Source organism: Cervus elaphus, chromosome 18 (genome assembly GCF_910594005.1).
Source record: "Cervus elaphus chromosome 18, mCerEla1.1, whole genome shotgun sequence".
In the NCBI taxonomy this organism is placed as follows: Eukaryota; Metazoa; Chordata; class Mammalia; order Artiodactyla; family Cervidae; genus Cervus; species Cervus elaphus.
In genome coordinates this window covers 95,837,883-95,860,075 of record NC_057832.1, presented here as the reverse complement: position 1 = coordinate 95,860,075, position 22,193 = coordinate 95,837,883, and the positions used below count along the sequence as shown (strand labels likewise).

Below are 22,193 nucleotides of genomic sequence, written 5' to 3'. Positions count from 1 at the left end.
ACTCAGTGGATGTGAGTTTGAGCAAACTCTGAGAGATAGTGAAGGACAAAGAAGCCTGGCATGCTGCAGTCCATGGGGTCACAGAGTTGGACACGACTCAGTGACTGAACAACAACAGTAAAAGTTTAGGGAGGTAATAAGATGCAAAGTTGGAAATTGAGTCCATGACACAGATTCTTTCTAGAGTTTCCCACTACTTTCCCACTAATTGATACAGACATGGATAGAAATGATTTGAGCTTATTTGATGGACTGTGCCTATTCTAGGGATTATTTTATGCTTAGTGATTACTTTCAGCCTTATTTGACTCTATGTAAGCATAACTAGGTCTTCTCCGATGGCTCAGTGGTAAAGAATCTGCCTGCAGTACAGGAGACGCAGAAGACGTGGGTTTGATCCCTCCATTGGGAAGATCTCCTGGAGGAGGAAATGGCAACCCACTCCAGTATTCTTGTCTGGAAAAAATCCCATGGACAGAGGAGCATTCACAAAGAGTCAGACAAGACTAAGCAACTAAGCATGAATACAAAGGATGACTAACCCATCATGTTAAGGATAAACATCTTAGAATTCTTCCTGTTTTCACCCCAAATTGTAAACTCATGTGCATTTGAGAAGCTGCATTGCTGATAACAGCTATTGAAAAATGAGTGCAAAAAATCTGAGGAAAGTTAGCTTCTGCTCCATGCCCTTCCGTGTGGTAAACATTCATGACACAATACTTAAGGAAACTTAAGTAAACAAGTTTGGAGTAAATAAACTGTGTTACAAAATGTAAACCATTCAAAATAATACTGAATACTATAACTGTGTACTTCAACCTATAATTCTTTGACTTTATACGACAGTTCTTTGCAACTGAAAAAAAACAAAAAATTTCCAGTTGCAAACGGAACAAAAGTTGCAAAAAAAAAAAAAACAAAAAACAAAAAAACAAACAAGTCTATATATATGAGTTCTTTAGGAAGACCCCTCTCCTTGTAGCTTGCAGGCAGTCTTGAACCCTGCCGACTTGTCGACCTCAAATCTCATTTTTATACTCTTTTTATTTCCTTCCAAAGATTTTAAACCTACAGTTCCAGATAAATAAAAGACATTTCCATTCATTGGAATGCTGAAGTCATCAATATTGCCCATCGGAGAACAAAAGTTCTCAGAAAACTACTTGCTGGGGCAGGTGTAGTAGGATTATTCTGAGAACTGCCTTGCAAATTCAAAGAATGAAGCCAAAGTGACCTACATCGAATGGGATATTAAAATATGTTTAACATACAAATCCAAAGGCATGACCACTAATAGAAATAGAATCATGTCATCCTTGCTAAAAACATGAAAATAATTAGCAGATTTCATTGACTCCTTAATGACCCTATGAAAATAGTTTGAACCTAAAGAACCAAATCTAATTTTGAACAGGTATTACTCCGATAAACTTTATTCTTTTCTGAAAGTATATTTATTATCTCAAGTGCACAGAAAATTTTTTCTTTCCCTATATCCCTTCTCTATGTTTTATATTCTCTCTCATATTGTGTGTAAAGTCTAATAGATTATTTCATAAAATTTCTTAAATGCCAACTAATCCCTGAGCTGGTCAGTCTCATTTAATGAAAAACAAAATTATATAATTTCAGAGTGCACTTTTATCATTTTTCAGTATAGAAAAATCTATACTAGTTTAATTTCAAACTACAACAACAATAATAAAATCTACACATGCAAAAATCTTTCTATATGCTCTGTGAGAAGGGGTATTAAGGAACATTTGGCTACAATTCTGATCTCTTAGACTAAAAGGAAATAAAAAGATATTTATAACCATTAGCCAAATTCATGCTGCTTCCATTCAGTCCTCAAAACTCAATATATGTTTGCTGAAATTTTGATGTCACCACCTTAAAAATATATTAGTTTTTCTCCCAGTCTTTAAGGGTTACACAATGTTCTTATATTTCTGGATTGCAAATAACATCTCTATTCCAATCATTATAATTAAAGAAATTCTCATCACACAGTTTTACTTATTTCTTCCTATACTATATACTATTGGTATTTTTATGTTTCTACACAGTGTTGTTTTTGTCTAGTTGCTAAGCCGTGTCTGACTCTTTGCGACCCCATGAACTGCAGCATGCCAGACTTCCTGTCCTTCACTATCTCCCAGTTTGCTTAAATTCACGTCCATTGAATCAAGTCATGCTATCTAACCATTTTAAACTCTGCTGCCCCTTTCTCCTTTTGCCTTCAATCTTTCCCAGCATCAGGGTCTTTTCCAGTGAGTCAGCTCTTTGCATCAGGTAGCCAAAATATTGGAGCTTCAGCTTCAGCATCAGTCCTTCCAATGAATATTCAGGGCTGATTTCCTTCAGGATTCACTAGTTTGATCTCCTTGCAATCCAAGGGACTCTCAAGAGCCTTCTCCAGAACCACAATTTGAAAACATCAATTCTTTGGCACACAGCCTTCTTTATGGTCTAACTCTCACATCCAACTCTCACATGACTACTGAAAAAACCATAGGTTTGACTATATGGACCTTTGCTAGAAAAGTGATGTCTCTGCTTTTTAATATGCTGTCTAGGTTTGTCATAGCTTTTCTTCCAAGGAGCAAGCATCTTTTTATTTCACGGCTGCAGTCACCATCTGCAGTGATTTTGGAGCCCAAGAAATTAAAATCTGTCACTGCTTCAACTTTTTCCTCTCTATTTGCCACAAAGTGATTTGACTAGATGCCACAAATAGCAGTTCTCAAAAAAGAAATTTGCCTAGGTTCTGAGAACAGTCCTAGTAATGCTGCCTGTCATTAAATTTATGATAAAGTTAAGATTTAAAGAACTAAAAGTAGTGATTCTTAGAAATATACTATTGCTGATCATGGGCACATGCAAAAAAAAAAAAAGAAAGAAAAGAAATATACTACTGAGTTACATCTTTAAATATATGATGTGTGTATTTGCCAAAAACTATAATAAACTGACAGTAAAATATGCCTCTCAATATAATGGCATAAACATGATAGTATCTAGTTTTCTTTTGCAAAAAATAAGTCTCCATTCTTTGTCATTGGTGTCTACCCTCAAGTTTACCTCATAGCAACAAGATGGTTTTGGAACTTCAACCATTACATCCACAGCCCAAGCAGGAAGAAAAACAAAGGGAGATTTCTGAGATGACCCATGAGGCTTTTTTCCCAGCTTTCTTCAGATATAATAAACGTATAGCGATGAGTTAAGTTTAGGTATACAGCATGATGATTTGATACATGTATATACATTGGGAAATGACTAGCACAATGTTTAGTTACCATATCCACCACCTCACATAGTTACAAGTTCATTCTTCCTGTGTTAAAACCTTTTAATATTTACTCTCCTTAGCAATTTTGAAATATACAATACAGTATTGTTAACTAGTCACCAAGCTTCACAGTACATTACTAAAACTTGTTTATCTTATAACTGGAAGTCATTGGTCTTTTACTTACATCTCATCAGACCCTATTTATGAAAGAGAAACTGTGAGTTACAGTTGTTATTTACTGGGTACACTGCCATCCCAAACAATAAAGTTCATTTATGAAAGACCCATAGCTAACATCATACTCAATGGTGAATGCTGAAAGTTTTTCCTTTAAAAATCAGGAAAAGACAATGATGCTCACTTTCACCACTGCTATTTAGGTAGTACTTGAAGTCCTGGTTATTGGAGAAGACTTTTGAGAGTCCCTTGAACAGCAAGGAGATCCAACCAGTCCATTCTAAAGGAGATCAGTCCTGGGTGTTCATTGGAAGGGCTGATATTGAAGCTGAAACTCCAATACTTTGGCCACCTGATGCGAAGAAGTGACTCATTTGAAAAGACCCTGATGCTGGGAAAGATTGAGGGCAGGAGGAGAAGGGGACGACAGAGGATGAGATGGTTGGATGCCATCACTGAGTCAATGGACATGAGTTTGGATAAACTCCAGGAGTTGGTGATGGACAGGGAGGCCTGGCGTGCTGTGGTTCATGAGGTTGCAAAGAGTCAGGCACGACTGAGCAACTGAGCTGAACTGAACTGGAAGTCCTAGTAACAACAACCAGATAACAAAATAGAGAGGCATCCAAATTGGATGGGAAGAAATAAAACTGTCACTATTTGCAGATAACATGATACAATATGCATAAAACCAAAAAGGATCCACTAAAAAAATTATTAGAATTAATAAATGAATTCAATGAAGCTGCAGGATACAAGATTAATACATGAAAATCTGTTGTTTTTCTATGCACTAATAATGAACTAACAGAAAGAGAAAGCAAAAAACCAATCTTGTTTAAAATCACATCAAAAAAGAACAAAATACCTATGAATAAACTTACAAGGAGGTGAAAGACCTATACTCTGAAAAATATAAAACACTGATGAAAGAAATTGAAGATAGTCCAATATTTTTTATTGAATTTTAAGTTTTAGGATTAGTATTGTCCTATTGCTTGGGTTCATATAGTAGGAATCATTTTATACATATGCCTTATGTTCTTCTATTCTTTATCCATAGCTTTTACTCATTAATATCTTTTGCCCAGTTATGTTTATTTTATTTTTATTTTTTCCATTTATTTTTATTAGTTGGAGGCTAATTACTTTACAATATTGTAGTGGTTTTTGTCATACATTGACATGAATCAGCCATGGATTTACATGTATTCCCCATCCCGATCCCCCTTCCCACCTCCCTCTCTACCCAATCCCTCTGGGTCTTCCCAGTGCACCAGGTCCGAGCACTTGTCTCATGCATCCCACCTGGGCTGGTGATCTGTTTCACCATAGATAATATACACATTTTGATGCTGTTCTCTCGAAACATCCCACCCTCACCTTCTCCCACAGAGTCCAAAAGTCTGTTCTGTACATCTGTGTCTCTTTTCTGTTTTGCATATAGGGTTATCGTTACCATCTTTCTAAATTCCATATATATGTGTTAGTATACTGTAATGGTCTTTATCTTTCTGGCTTACTTTACTCTGTATAATGGGCTCCAGTTTCATCCATCTCATCAGAACTGATTCAAATGAATTCTTTTTAGCGGCTGAGTAATATTCCATGGTGTATATGTACCACAGCTTCCTTATCCATTCTTCTGCTGATGGGCATCTAGGTTGCTTCCATATCCTGGCTATTATAAACAGTGCTGCGATGAACATTGGGGTGCACGTGTCTCTTTCAGATCTGGTTTCCTTGGTGTGTATGCCCAGAAGTGGGATTGCTGGGTCATATGGCAGTTCTATTTCCAGTTTTTTAAGGAATCTCCACACTGTTCTCCATTGTGGCTGTACTAGTTTGCATTCCCACCAACAGTGTAAGAGGGTTCCCTTTTCTCCACACCCTCTCCAGCATTTATTGCTTGTAGACTTTTGGATAGCAGTCATTCTGACTGGCATGAAATGGTACCTCATTGTGGTTTTGATTTGCATTTCTCTGATAATGAGTGATGTTGAGCATCTTTAACAAGTGGTGCTGGGAAAACTGGCCAACCACTTGTAAAAAAATGAAACTAGAACACTTTCTAACACCATACACAAAAATAAACTCAAAATGGATTAAAGATCTAAATGTAAGACCAGAAACTATAAAACTCCTAGAGGAGAACATAGGCAAAACACTCTCCGACATAAATCACAGCAGGATCCTCTATGACCCACCTCCCAGAATATTGGAAATAAAAGCAAAAATAAATAAATGGGACCTAATTAAACTTAAAAGCTTTTGCACCACAAAGGAAACTATAAGCAAAGTGAAAAGACAGGCCTCAGATTGGGAGAAAATAATAGCAAATGAAGCAACAGACAAAGGATTAATCTCAAAAATATATAAGCAACTCCTGCAGCTCAATTTCAGAAAAATAAATGACCCAATCGAAGAATGGGCCAAAGAACTAAACAGACCTTTCTTCAAAGAAGACATAGAGATGGCTAATAAACACATGAAAAGATGCCCAGTTATTTTTAAATGTTTGCATATTGTTATCTGTCTTAAGACATCATCCAAGGTATTTACATACTACTTTTTGAATTATACTTCAACCTTATTTCCCAAATGATTTTATATGTTATTTTAAAGTATTTTATGATTTATTTCAAGTTACTTTAGAAATCTTCCTTTTCTTTAAACACTTTTATCTCATCTGTGTTTATCTAAATCTGATTGATTCATTCTTTTATAGATTTCATTTTCTGAAAATATTTCATTCATATTAAAAGATTATTCATGTCATTATTTGTACAAATCTTTATTCTGATGGTTGTTATCTCTTAAAATTATTGTTGCAATTTTTCTGTAATCCCTTTACATTACTTATATTTTATCAAGATAGATTTTCTATATTAATAGTAGAGATAAGTGGGACAGAATAGCTTTCTAATATTTGTGATTTTGGACTCTCCTAATGGCACAGTAGGAGATTAGAAAATATAGTCTTTGAGTATTTTGGGGATCTGACTCCTTTGTTACCTGGTCCTGACTTTTCCCTTCCTTTTCTCCTCTTCCTTCTCAGGTCAGTTTCCAGTCTCAGCAATATTTTCACATTGTAGGCCTTGGTACTGGGAAAGAGCATCAGCTGGTCAGCCTGAGAATTCACTTGTCCAGTGTGACCCATAATAACAAACTTTTTAGTAGTCCTTCTATGTTTGTTCCTGAATGGTAACCTTGGAACTCCCCTCTCAGTCTATCTTCCTGAATTTGGCCCACTGAACTTCCCATGCTAACTGGGATTCTGGACTGCATATCATGCTATTGGTTAGATGCATAGGTCTTCCTGTTATAAAGTTCATCAAAAGTTACTTTCATTTCCACTGCTTCCTCTCACACAGTTATTAACACCAAACGTGACTTAATGCACTTGGTGTTGGCTGACAGGTAATTTTTAGGCCTCTTGGGATTATAAAATAATTTTCATGAACACTGAATATGTGTTTGTAAAATTTTGTTTGGCTAGTCCTGTGCTTTTTTTTTTCTTAACTGGGCGTGGGTGTGTCAAATGTATACCAGTGCTAATATATCTCACTCAGAAAGCTCTTGGTTTTTTCTTCATCTATCTGGATATATTTTAATGCTGCCACATCAACATACCCCTATCTCATTTTTGTTGGTCCTTTAATGGACCGGAACCTGGTGGTCCGGAGAGTAAGAGAGAGAAAGAGGCTGATATCCCCTGGTTTATGCGGAAAGCCAACAGAGTCCTGTTCTTAGGGCTCAATCTGCTGCACGTAGGCACCAGGCGCCCTCTCGAGTGGGTGAAGGCGCAGTGCGCCTTCTGGAGAGGGTCTTAGAAGCCCGGGCAAGATAGTGAGCTCAGCGGGACTCCGTGCTCCAAGGAATAAGCCAGAAATAGAGAGAGAGAAAGACAGAAGGAATAGAAAGAAAGAAGGAAAGAAAGAAAGACACAGGGACCAAAGCTCTGATGGAGCAAAGGTGTTTTAATCAACATGGTGTGGGCATACATACTGTAGTTATTCTCAGCAAAGATAAAGATTAAAATTCCAGACTTACAAAACATAAGATGATCGCTATCAAAGAGAGAGTTGCAAACAATCACCTTTTACCATATGGCTCATAAAAAGGAAGAGGGTGCTTATCACCGTAATGAGAAATGCCTGGATTCCTCAGCCCTGGGAAAGGCGTGCCTCTCCTCTTAATTCCTGAATATTCAGGAATCAATAAGGGCCAGAGGGTTCCTGACAGATCCAAAACAGCACACAGGATGCCTCTTGTTAAATGCTTCCTGACACATTTTTACTCTTCTTTAATATCTTTCATAATTTTCTTCTCACCTACATTTGAGCTCATGTTAATGCAGAGGCTAATTAGTATTTGAGAAAGGTAAACGGAAATAAAAGAGGGAAGTCATCATTTTGGTATCTATATTCACATCTTAACCACTTTTTCCATAGTATAAATAATGCATCAAAAGATAAAGTAGTTTCCTCCTTAAAGACAGAAAAAATGACACTGGTGGAACTGCTCTTCTTACTCAGCATTCAAGAGCACCCGAGGTGAACTGTTAAGGATACATTTGTGTCTTCTGACCCCCACTGACCCTTATTGCTTTTGTGAATCAGTTGGCAGACAGGACAATTTATGACTTTATTAAAACAAACTTCACTTTTAAAGGGCCGGTTCTAATACAGTATATGTTTTAAAATACAGTATATGTTTACATTTTATTTTGTGCTAAAATTTCACCTGAAGGAGACAGCCATGAAACATTAAATATTTCATTATATTACTAAAAATAACACAATTGCTCCTAATAATCTCCCTAACATTTCACAATGCAATGTTATATTCATAGTGTCCAAAGCCACGTGAGGAAGGAACAAATTCTTTGATTTAAAAAGCACAGGAAACAAACTCCATTAAACATGGTTCATAAGCAGATGTGACATTTCTATTGCAGAAAGTGTTTTCTTGATTTATAGAACTGTCATGAATGAGGGTCACAAAACACTTATTTTTACAGACACCCTTGCAGGAAAGGTTAAGGCCTGTATAAAACAGTTCACAATGCCCTTAGTGTGAGGAAAGGAAGCTGTGTTTCACACAATACCTTTGTCATCTCTCAGCTGTGTTTCTCCCCTGCTCATTACTTATGTTTTGTATGTTCTACAAGCTGACCTCATCTCCTTTACTTTTACTCATGCTCCACAGGCAAGGGGGCATCGCTGCGGAGCTAAGGCTTGTCATCTAATCAGATTAATAACCACAATATTAGAGGGCTTCACTCATATTATTAAGACAAATGAATGGGAAATCTATTGCACTTAGGGGTCAAACTATGAGCAAGCTTCTGGTCAGTCCTCTAGATCATCTAGATCAGATGAGAAGAAAACACATCTGAGATTCTGTAGCACATACTAGTTTGATGTTTCTATTTGTGATTTCCCATATTGGTTTAGAAAATACAATGACTGGATGTTTCCCATCATTTCTAATGGGAACAGGATAAATAATCTAGGAATCTTCATAAAATATCTTAATATAAATACCTCAATGGTCCTCTGAAGTGTTGTACTGCAATTCCTTAATGGGTATCAGCCTTAAACAAGAAGAACAGTAAAAAACATGATGTCCATATTTAATAATAACACACTAAAATGGCTAGATTTGAATTAAATTCAAAGTCAGAGTTTATCAGTTAAATAACATCCTTTGATTTTATGTAGGAATTTTCAAAACACCTACCAATTAATTACTGCATCAAAACACACTTGCAAGGTGGACAGAGTAATTATTCATACCACACAGATCTGGAAACTGAGGAACTGCAGAGTCATTTTGTGACCTTCAAAATACTCAGTTTAGTGAAAACTCAGCCCCAGTCTGTCCCCTCCACCATGTTGCTAACTGACATACTTTATCACTGGGATCCACACACTGAGGAAAAAAGGCATGTAACCTGGGCTTTTCGGACTCAGTAGGGGTCATGCCCTTCTGCTCATCTGGATAAACTATGCTGTCTTTTTCTCTTTTTAATATTACCCATGAATTCCTTGTTTTCTGATTGAATCATGATGGATCACTAAATGAGGTAATTCATTCTCCTTTCCTTTTCCTCAGAACAACATTTTATGAGTCTAGAGAATTAGAAAGCATTCTGCAACTGAATGTTTTGGCAGACAGAAGAGTGGAAATAGAGTAAATTGCCTAATCAGAGGAACAGAGGTTTGCAGGCTCAACACTAAAGTTTTAATGACAGGGTCTCACAGGGTCACTGATCTGATTACAGGCTGTTTTCCTAATCCACTGCCAACTTACCTTTAATTCTAAATAAGTGAAACTGAGAATCATGTCCTGACAGATTCTTTTGTTAACTTCTTTTCCAGTTGCCCAAATAGGAAGACCTGAAATAGAAGATATTCTTGCACCTTGCTCAGAAATCTGTAAGTAAAATAAGAGTGCCAGGCCAAGACACATGTTCCAAGGGCATGAGATTTTCTTTTTTAAAAAATTTGTATTATATATTACCATACAATTGATAAACAATGTTGTGTTAGTTTCATGTTAGTTAGTACATGAATCTGTACTTTTTCAAATTATTTCCCGTTAGACTGTTACAGAATATTGACCAGAGTGAATTTCACTGCCTCTATCTTTTCATTTAGATATTTATCAAAACTCCACCAATGTTAAGGGCTTCCCTGGTGGCTCAGATGGTAAAGAATCCCCCTGGAATCCAGAAGCCACAGGTCAGAGGTTCAGTCCCTGGGTGGGGAAGATCCCCTGGAGAAGGAAATGGCGATCTACTCCAGTATTCTTGCCTGGAGAAGTCCATGGGCAGAGGAACCTGATGGGCTATCGTTCATAGGGTTGCAAAGAGCCAGACGTGACTGAGCGACTAACACTTTCACTTCCTAAGAATGTTAAAGCATATAAATGAAAGTAACAGAATTTTTGTTACCAATTGTTATTTTCATTCACAGGTGATTCAGAAAAGGGTCAACTCTGGGCAAAGACCTGAAATAATAGGTTATGTGATATGTCTGAGAAGTTGCATATGTATAGTGTCTCAATTCATTGCTTCTGGTGAAGTTAAGGTTTTATGTAATAAGAAGGCAAGATGATCATCTTGGTCCACTCACATGCTGAGAAATAAGAGGGCGTTCTTTCTTTTTTCAACACTTTAGAGGACAAACAGCAGTAAGCATAGTAGCCTGCACATAACACAGGGTACATACTTTGTAACTATAGCAGACTGTTGAGCCCTGGAATAAATCTATGAGCAAGAATCAGGGAGGTGAAATCAGCCCGCATTAAGAGTGGAAAATTGATCAAAGAGCAGAAAACGGATGTAAAACTAATAATGCTTGTATTTCCATTTTTCCTTAGTTGCATTTTTTTCATCTTTTTGTTATTTTCAAGAAAGTTACAATTAAAATGTAACTAAGGAAGACTTCACTGGGTATTGTACAGGCTGGACAATTTGGAGGTTGGTGTTACACACATACTGCCTAGCAGGATGTAGCACAGATTTTCCTAGCTCAGTAAAGCTGTATTGGTTTCCAAAACCCTCTATGGATTCCATTTAATCCCTTCTTTTTCAGACTGTGCCCCTGATACTTTCAACCATCAAGGTGACTGAATCATCATCATCTCAATGACTATTTCTTCTCCTTCTATCAAAATTTACCCCACTATGCCCCAGAATTAGTCTCTCCAAAGTGATAACAGGACTCTCTGAGAAATAATTATGTCTTAAACCAAAGAGGAAAGACTTTGGCTGACATCTTACTTTGTCTGAGGCATGATTTCTTGTCTTAGGTCAGTGATAGTTAGTCTAAGTTGTGCAAAGTCCTGGAAATGCATGAAGACTTATACACAGCCATGAAAAATTTTAAGTGATTAAAATACAGAAATATTTCCTAAAATTAATATATCTAAAGAAAACCCTGAAATTAGACTTTCTGCCATTTCTACTTTTTAACTCCTCTTTTAAATGGTCCTTCCTCCATTTCTAATGGTAGAAAGAGCACAGGGAGAGAGAGAGAGTATCATCTAATCTTATATCCAAACTTTTTCTACAAATATCCATTCATTTCTTTCCATGATATCACAAAACATAACACATACCAGAACAGTTAAGTACTTGAACTTTTGTGTTAGACCTAGATTCTAATCTTATTCACTTATAAATTGGGTGACTTTATGTAAGTCACACAGCTTCCCAGGCGGTTCAATGGTAAAGAATCTACCTGCCAATGCAGGAGATGCAGAAGACGTGGGTTTGATCCCTGGGTCGGAAGATCCCCTGGAGAAGGAAATGGCAACCAACTCCAAAATTCTTGCCTGGGAAATCTCATGGACAGAGGAGCCTGGTGGGTTGCAGTCCATTGGGTAAAAAACAATGGACATGACAGAACAACTGAACACACAAACATGCATGTAAGCCACACAACATAGAAGTGTGCAAATAATATCACACTTGTCTGTTGATAAGGAGAAATATCTCCAAGGAGTAAAAGGTTATAATAGGTTTAGGATAATTAATCTTCAGATTGCCCAGTTCATGCTTTCTTTTCTAAAACTGATCTGCCTGAGAAAATAGGACATCATGCAATTTCTCCTATCTAACCTTTTACATTGGAGAAGGAATTGGCAACCCACTCCAGTATTCTTGCCTGGAGAATCCCATGGACAGAGGAGCCTAGCAGGATACAGTCCATGGGGTCTCAAGAGTCAGACTTGACTTAGCGATGAAACCACCACCAACAACCTTTCACATGCATTTCTCCGGAGGGACAACCCTGTGTATGAGAAATAAGTGGAGTGTTGGTAGGAAATGTTAACAGCAACAGAGGCTTTTATCTTCTACCCAAGACAAATTTGGGGTCTTTTCTATTCATTCGTCTTAGAATAAGAATTTAAAAGTTATTAAAAAGTGAAGTCAGATGTTTTCCTGTAACAAATAATTCTATTACAATTTGTTTGATTATTTTGACAATGAGGATTGTTTTCCCCTTTATTATGGATATTTCCCATAAATTGAATGAGTTAAATCAGCAAGTGCAACTTTTCTGAGTATATCTGGTTAAATAGGGTGCCTCTGAGTAAAACTTAAATTAAGATGGTTACAGCAGTACTGTTTGCAATAGTCAAGATGAGAAAGTGATCTAGATGTCCACTGACAGATGCATGGATAAAGAAGATGTGGTACTTAAACACAAAGCAATACTGTTCAGCCACAAAAGATAATGTAATAATGGTGTTTGCAGCAACATGGATGCACCTAGAGATTATCATACTAAATGAAGTAAGTCAGAAAAAAAAGACAAATACAATATGGCATCATTTGTCTGTGAAATCTAACATGTGACACAAAGAAGCTTATTGACAAAACAGAAACAGACTCACAAGACACAGACAACGAACTTACAGTTATCAAAGGAAAAAACGCATGGGGTGGCATAAATTAGGAGTTTGGGATCAGCAAATACAAAATACTACGTGTGAAACAGATAAACAACAAGGTGCTGCTGTACAGCACAGGGAAATATATTTAATATCTTATAGTAAACCATAATTGAAAATAATATGAAAAAGAATATGTGTATATATATATGTGTGTGTGTGTATATATATATAACTGAATTACTTTGTTGTATACCAGAAACTAACACAATGTTGTAAGTTGAATATACTTCAATTTTTAAAATATTAATAATTTAATTAAGGGACTGATGCATGTTAGTGAATTATTTTGAGATACTCTCCAGAAACTGAATAGATGATTTTATTTAATAGACTGTCATTTGGAAGTCAGATGGTCTTCTAGTCTTTGTTTTCTTCAAATATATAAGATATAAATGAATCAGAAACTGATAGAGCATCAAAAGTAATGATAAAGTACAATAATCCTCAGCTTTAAATTTAAAAGTTTAAGAAAATGTGTGACATGACATTAATAAAATTCCCAATATGTATTATTAGAAAATATTTTCACTATTATCATCAAAAGAAATAGTAGAAGTGATCTTAAACCCTGTGTTACAATAAGAGAATCATTTTTGGACATATCAGTTCAGTTCAGTTGCTCAGTCATGTCTGACTCTTTGCAACTGCATGGACTAAAGCACATCAGGCCTCCCTGTCCATCACCAACTCCCAGAGTTTACCCAAACTCATGTCCATTGAGCCGGTGATGCCATCCAACCATCTCATCCTCTGTCGTCCCCTTCTCCGCCCGCCTTCAATCTTTCCCAGCATCAGGAATTTTTCAAATGAGTCAGCTCTTCACATCAGGTGGCCAAAGTATTGGAGTTTCAGCTTCAGCATCAGTCCTTCCAATAAACACCCAGGACTGATCTCCTTTAGGATGAACTGGTTGGATCTCCTTGCAGTCCAAGGGACTCTCAAGAGTCTTCTCCAACACCACAGTTCAAAAGCATCAATTCTTCAGTGCCTAGATTTCTTTATAGGCCAACTCTCACACCCATACATAACTTCTGTAAAAACCACAGCTTTGACTACATGGACCTTTGTTGGCAAAGTAATGTCTCTGCTTTGTAATATGCTATCTAGGATGGTCATAACTTTTCTTCCAAGGAGCAAGTGTCTTTTAATTTCATGGCTGCAGTCACCATCTGCAGTGATTTTGCTGCTGCTGCTGCTGCTGCTAAGTCACTTCAGTCTTGTCCAACTCTGTGTGACCCCCATAGACGGCAGCCCACCAGGCTCCCCCGTCTCTGGGATTCTCCAGGCCAGAACACTGGAGTGGGTTGCCATTTTTGCAGTGATTTTAGAACCCCCCCCCCAAAAAAAAATAAAGTCTCTCAACTCTTTCCATTGTTTCCCCATCTCTTTGCCATGAAGTGAAGGGACCAGATGTCATGATCTTAGTTTTCTGAATGTTGAGTTTTAAGCCAACTTTTTCACTCTCCTCTTTGACTTTCATCGAGAAGCTTTTTAGTTCTTTGCTTTCTGCCATAAGTGTGGTGTCACCTGCATATCTGAGTTTATTTCTATTTCTCCCAGCAATTTTGGACATGTGAACTATGTGAAAAATAGTCTCTTTTTTCATTAATAGGGACATTTACAATAAAATCTTTTCTTTATGTTTAGCAATCACTTGTCAAATATCTTATATACATATGTTGCTTTGATCAACCCTGTACTAATTACATCATAATCTAGTCCAGGAGAAAATTTTTAATATTTAGAATCTTAAATTAATGGAAAATAAAAATGTTTAATTTATAAATACAGTTTGCTCACAGAGAAGTATGAGTACCTTATTTAATATTTAACTAATAAGAGACATGAGTCTATAAATATATTAATTTAGTATAAAATTCTCCAGAGCAAATAAAATGTAAATCAGGTCGAAGATTAAAAAACATGATAAAAATTTTAATAATTAAGAAAAGTTTTCTAATGTAATTATTAAATAGCTGGTTGTGGATATTAAAGTCAATCCTAAAGGAAATCAACCCTGAATATTCACTGGAAGGATTGATGCTGAGGCTGAAGCTTCAGTACTTTGGCCACTTGATGCAAAGAGCCAACTCATTAAACTGTTATGGTACTTAAATTCTATGGAAACTTTATGTAAGATTTATATAATTTTATGAATAAAATCACATGAATTTTTTAAGAAAAATAATATTTTAAAAGAATATGTATATATAGCTGAATCACTTTATGTATGCCAAATATAATATTGTAAATCAACTATACCTCAATCAAAAAAAATAATGAATTTTTTCATTTTCAAATGTACAAAGGAGTCTATATTTAATTTCAAAATAATCCTTAGGAGTACATAAACAAAAATTTGAAGACCCCTAGTCTAAGCATATGCATTTCATAAAGGCCTTCTGATTTTCTGAAGATGCAATTTACTTAACTAATCTACTTTATTGATCTTTTAATCCTTAACATCCAATAGAATGTCTACCAAAACATTTCCAATAGAAGGAATAATATAACAAATATGAGATACTCCTAAGCAAAATTGAGATTTTAGCACATTACTTTTTTGAAGCATATATATACAATTTATCAGAAAAGGCAGTGGCACCCCACTCCAGTTCTCTTGCCTGGAAAATCCCATGCATGGAGAAGAAGCCTGGTAGGCTGCGGTCCATGGGGTCACTAAGAGTCAGACACGACTGAGCGACTTCACTTTCACTTTTCATTTTCACACATTGGAGAAGGAAATGGCAACCCACTCCAGTGTTCTTGCCTGGAGAATCCCGGGGTCAGGGAAGCCTGGTGGGCTGCGGTCTATGGGATCACACAGAGTCAGACACGACCTAAGTGACTTAGCAGCAGCAGCAGCAGCAGCATATACAATTTATATATAAATTTATTGATCAACAATGGCTTCTAAGATATTTCCTATCTGGAAATACACAGGTCTAATTTAACATGGCTTAGTGGGCTGTTCATCTCAGGGACAGTTGCCTTTTGCAAAGAGAATACTGAATTTCAATTTTGATTAAATTCATTGAAGGCTTCTTAAGCTATTCCTATATACTACACATTTTGTTAGGGGTTGATGATATGTCAGTGAAGATAGTCATGGACTTGCTTTCATGGAAATTGCATTTTTACAGAGAGGGAGGATTTAAATCAGTAATAACAAGTGTGATAATGGTCACAAAGGGCACATGTAAGTGAATATCGAGGCCCAGAGCGCAGGGGTGTAACCCAGCCACTGAGACCAGAGATGGACATGCCAGTGGAGAAACGGCAGAGTTGTATTTGACTGCTCGAAGAATAGAAATATACATATATATATTTAAATAAATTATGAAAATAATATATGCAAATGTATGTGTGTGAGGGTGGTGGTTCATACCTCCAAAACTTAAGTGAACTATTGAGCACTTAAAATGTTCAAAACCGTGAACTAACACACAATTGCAATCATTTCACATGCTAGCAAGGCAATACTGAAAATCCTTCAATCTAGGCTTCAACTGTAAGTGAACTGAGAACTTCCATCTGTACAAGCTGGACTTAGAAAAGGCAGGGGAACCAGAGATCATATTGCCAACATCTGTTAGATCACAGAAAAAACAAGAGAATTCAAGAAAAACATCTACTTCTGCTTTATTGACTATACTAAAGCCTTTGATTGTGTGGATCATGGCAAACTGTGGAGAATTCTCAGAGAGATGGGAATACCAGACCATCTTACCTGCCTCCTGAGAAACCTGTAAGAAGGTCAAGAAGCAACAGTTAGAACCGGACATGGAACAATGAGCTGGTTCCAAATTGGGAAAGGCAATATGCTGTAACCCTGCTTATTTAATTTATATGCAGAGTACGTCATGCAAAATGCCAGACTGGATGAAGCACAAGCTAGAATCAAGATTGCTGGGAGAAATACCAATAACCTCAGATATGCAGAGGACACCACCCTAATGGCACAAAGCAAAGAGGAAGGTGAAAGAGAAGAGTGAAAAAGCTGGATTAAAACTCAACATTCAAAAAATGAAGATCAAGGCAACTGGTCCCATCACTTTGAAAGGTTGTTGCTGAAAAATAAGACGCGGGATTCTAGGCCTCCAGAGGAGATGAATTCAATCCGGGGCCAGAGACGAGGCTGGATCACTCAGAGCTTTTGTGTAATAAAGTTTTATTAAAGTATAGAGGAGATAGAGAAAGCTTCTGACATAGGCATCAGAAGCGGGCAAAAGAGTACCCCTTTGCTAGTATTAGCAATGGAGTTATATACTCTCCAATGAATCCAAAGAATGTCTGGAGGCTGCAAAGACCTCACCAGACCCACTCCCATAATTTACATTTTAAGATAACAGAGTTGGCCAAAAGGTTTAATCCAAAGATTGTCCTCAGGCAGGATACATCCTTGTAAAGACCAGACCTACTCCCATAATTTATGTTTTAAGACAACAGAATTAGCCAGAGGGTTTAATCCAAAGACTGTCCTCAGGCAGGATACATTATTGTTATAATCCTAAGGAATGTAGAGGAAAGAAAATAAAAAAGTTTGTCCTTTCTTCCTCCTTGAATATCCCAGACCTCTCTCTCCTTGGGGACCCCTAGACTTCTTATCAACCTGCCTAGGAAATGACTCTCTCAACTTCATGGGAACTAGATGGGTAAAAATTGGAAACAGTGACAGAATTTATTTTCCTGGGCTGCAAAATCACTGAAGACAGTGACTGCAGCCATGAAATTAAAAGATGCTTGCTCCTTGGAAGAAAAGCTATGACAAACCTAAACAGAGTACTAAGAAGCAGAGAAATTGCTTTGTTAACAAAGATCTGGATAGTCAAAGCTATGGTTTTTCCAGTAGTCATGCCCAATGTATTACTGGAGAAGAGTGGAGAAATAGCTCCATAAAGAAGGAAGAGGCTGAGTCAAAGTGAAAACAATGCCAAGCTGTGGATGTGACTGGTGATGGAAGTAAAGTCCCATGCTGTAAAGAAAAATATTGCATAGGAACCTGGGATGTTATGTCCGTGAATCAAAGTAAATTGGAAGTGGTCAAACAGGAGATGGCAAGAGTGAACATCGACATTTTTGGAATCAGTGAACTAAAATGGACCAGAATGGGTGAATTTAATTCAGATGACCATTACATCTACTACTGTGGGCAAGAATCCCTTAGAAGAAATGGAGTAGTCCTCAGAGTCAACAGAAGAGTCTGAAATGTAGTACTTGGGTGCAATATCAAAAACAACAGAATGATCTCTGTTCATTTCCAAGGCAAACCATTCAATACCACAGTAATCCAGGTCTCTGCCCCAACCACTAATGCCACAGAAGCTGAAGTTGAATGGTTCTATGAAGACCTACAAGATCTAGAACTAACACCAAAAAAAAAAAAAAAAGATGTCTTTTTCATCATAGAGGACTGTATGAAGTAGGAAGTCAAGAGATACCTGGAGTAATAGGCGAGTTTGGCCTTGGAGTACAAAATGAAGCCAGGCAAAGGCTAACAGAGTTTTGCCAAGAGAACATACTGGTCATATCAAACACCCTATTCTAACAACATAAGAGATGACTCTACACATGGACATCACCAGATGGTCAATACTGAAATCAGACTGATTATATTCTTTGCAGCCAAAGATGGAGAAGCTCTATACAGTCAGAAAAACCAAGACCAAAGTCTGACTGTGGCTAAGATCACAAATTCTGTATTTCAAAATTCAGACTTAAATTGAAGAAAGTAGGGAAAACCACTAGACCATTCAGGTATGACCTAAATCAAATCCCTTATGACTATACAGTGGAAATGACAAATAGAGTCAAGAGATTAGATCTAATAGAGCATATGTATAACTATGGACAGAGCTTGGTAACATTGTACAGGAGGTGGTGATCAAAACTATCCCCAAGAAAATGAAATGCAAAAAGGCAAAATGTTGGTCTGAGGAGGCCTTAATAATAAATGAGAAAAGAAGAAAAGCTAAAGGCAAAGGAGAAAAGGAAAGATATATCTATATCCATCTGAATGCAAAGTTCCAAAGAATAGCATGGAGAGATAAGAAAGCCTTCCTAAGTGATCAATGCAGAGAAACAGAGGCAAACAATAGAATGGGATAAACTAGAGATCTCTTCAGCAAAATTAGAGATAACAATAGAACATTTCATGCAAAGATGGACACAATTAAGGACAGAAATGGTACAGACCTAACAGAAGCAGAAGATATTAAGAAGAGGTGGCAAGAAAACACAGAACTGTACAAAAAAAAATTAAAAATCTCAATGACCCAGATAACCACAATGGTATGATCACTCACCTGGAGCCAGACATCCTGGAGTGTGATATCAAGTGGGCCTTAGGAAGCATTACTATGAACTAGTGGAGGTGATGGAATTCCAGCTGAGTTATTTCAAATCCTAAAAGATGATGCCGTGAAAGTGCTGCACTTAATATGCCAGCAAAATTGAAAAACTCAGTAGTGGTCACAGGACTGGAAAAGGTGAGTTTTCATTCTAATCCCAAAGAAAGGCAATGCCAAAGAATGATCAAACTAACACATAATTGCACTCATTTCCCACGTTAGCAAAGTAACACTCAAAATTCTCCAAGGTAGGCTTCACCAGCACATGAACCAAGAACTTCCAGATGTTCAAGTTGGATTTAGAAAAGGCAGAGGAACCAGAGATCAAATTGCCAACTTTGGATCATAGAAAAAGTAAGAGAGTTCCAGAAAAACATCTACTTCTTTTTCATTGACTATGCTAAACCTTTGACTGTGTGGATCACAACAAGCTGTGGAAAATTCTAAAAGGGATGAGAATACCAGACCATGTGACCTGACTCCTGAAAAACTGTATGCAGGTCAAGAAGCAACAGTTAGAACCAGACATGGGACAATGGACTGGTTCGAAATTGGGAAAGGAGTACGTCAAGACTGTACACTGTCATCCTGCTTATTTTACATATATGCAGAGGTCATCATGTGAAATGCCAGGCTGGACAAACCACAAGCTGGAATTGAGACTGCTAGGAGAAATATCCATAACCTCAGATATGTAGATAACACCACCCTTCTGCCAGAAAGTGAAGAGGAACTGAGGAGCCTCTTGATGAAAGTGAGAGAGGAGAGTGAAAAAGCTGGCTTAAAACTCAACATTCAAAAAGCTAAGATCATGGCATTCAGTCCCATCACTTCATGGCAAATTGATGAGGAAAGAATGGGAACAGTGACAGATTTTATTTTCTTGGGCTTCTAAGGTGACTCCAGTCCTGAAATTACAGATGCTTGCTCCTTGGAAGAAAAGTTATACCAAACCTAGACAGCATATTTAAAAGGAGAGACATTACTTTGCTGACAAAGGTCTGTATAGTCAAAGTTATGGTTTTTGCAGTAGTCATGTATGGTTGTGAGAGCTGGACCATAAAGAAGGCTGAGCATTGAAGAATTGATGCTTTTGAATTATGATGTTGGAGAAGACTGTTGAGAGCCCTTTGCATTGCAAGGAGATCAAATCAGTCAGTTCTAAAGGAAATCAACCCTGAAAATTCATTGGAATGACTAATGCTAAAGCTGAAGCTCCTGGTACAAAGAGCCAACTCATTGGAAAAGACCCTGATGCTACTAAAAATTGAGGGCAAGAGAAGAAGGGGTAACAGAGGATGATATAGTCGGATGGTGTCATGGAGTATATGGACATGAGTTTAAGCAAACTCCGGGAGATGGTGGAGGACAGGGAAGTCTGTCATGCTACAGTCCATGGGGTTGCAAAATGTCAGGCTTGATTGAGTGACTGAACAACAAAGACCCTTAGAGAAATAAATACTCAAATATGTTTGCAAACAACTTGTGTAAAATTTTTCAATAATTCTGAGGGTTGAATTACAATTTATAAACTTTATCTCTCAATATGACACATACCCACAGTTTTTGAGATTTTAAAATAGCCCCACATTGCCTACAACTTCACTCACTATAAAATTTATTTAACATTATGAAGCATACCAAGCTTACTTTTAATTCAGAAATCGTTTTTCTTTCCCCTCCAGTAGCTGGTCCACATTTTCTAACCATGCTCAACAGTGCAATAGGTCCAGTGTCCAGGCCACTGTAGTCAGGTAGACCCAGCTTCGAGTGCCTGTTCTACTAGTTCTGACTCTCTATGATCTTAGAAAAGTTACCTATCTTCTCATCATAATATCAACAGAACAAAACAAGATAAAAATATATAATTTACAATCATTTTACATATTAAGGGAGATAATGAATGGGAACATGTCTGTTATAAAATCATCATTAAACATATGTGAAATCCATTATCTTTTGGTGCTCTTTGAATATTGGCTATTTTATCCCCTTTACTGAACCTAAGTCAATATGATTTTACATTTTAATCTTGAAATTTAAGGGTAAAATTAAAAGCCTTGCCACATGTGAAAAATGTGTCAGAACTCAGAATGTAAGCAGGTGGAGGAAATTTGGAAAAGGGCCTTAGGAGTGTCTTACCTAGGACTTCTAAATTCAATCATAAAGATCATCGTTTATTCTGCCATTTCAGGAAACCATATTTATGTATATGATACAGGTTATTCATAGTGCTTCCCTGATTGGCACACGCATGCATACAACCACACACACACACACACACACACACGTCCATACACAGACAAAATTGGGAGTGGACAGGATTCAAACATTTGTTTTCAGTCCCACTGACCAGTTTTCTGAGATTCCTCTAATTTCTTTAAGCTTTGAGCAATTGAAGTAGTTGTATTTTCTTTCCTGGTTTATTACTTATGTTTTATCACCTGAAATACCTCTGGGAAAAAAACGAGAGGGAGAACCTCATTTTTGGTAGTATAGTTTCCTTCTAACTAAAATGAAACCTATTGCTCAAATCCCAAAGATTGCATAAACACAGAAACTTAATTTCCTGCAGGCACTCATTCATTTCAGACCTATAACAGTAGAGTGTAAAGAAGCCATCCAGAAACTTACCATGACCCTTGAAAAAGTCAGCATGTTTGATGTGGGAAAAGTACTGCCCTTTTTATGAGATTTCAGTTACTTCTACTTTATGCTTTTTATTTATACAATTACTTGGAGGAAAGAAATGGTAGGGAATTTTTAATCATGGCAAAACATAGTAGTTTTTAAAAGTAGCTTTTTCACTGAAATGGTAAGGTGGCTGGATTTACGGGGAAATCGCTGGAGGATGAAGATATTATTTTTCTAAAGTATCAGCTGAAGCCCATCTG

General features: G+C 37.0%; 1 pseudogene; it reads right to left on the bottom strand.

Moving 5' to 3' along the window:
• Positions 1-9,028: 9,028 nt before the first annotated feature.
• The window catches only part of LOC122673875, a 57,614-nt pseudogene continuing 44,449 nt past the window's right edge, over positions 9,029-22,193 (bottom strand).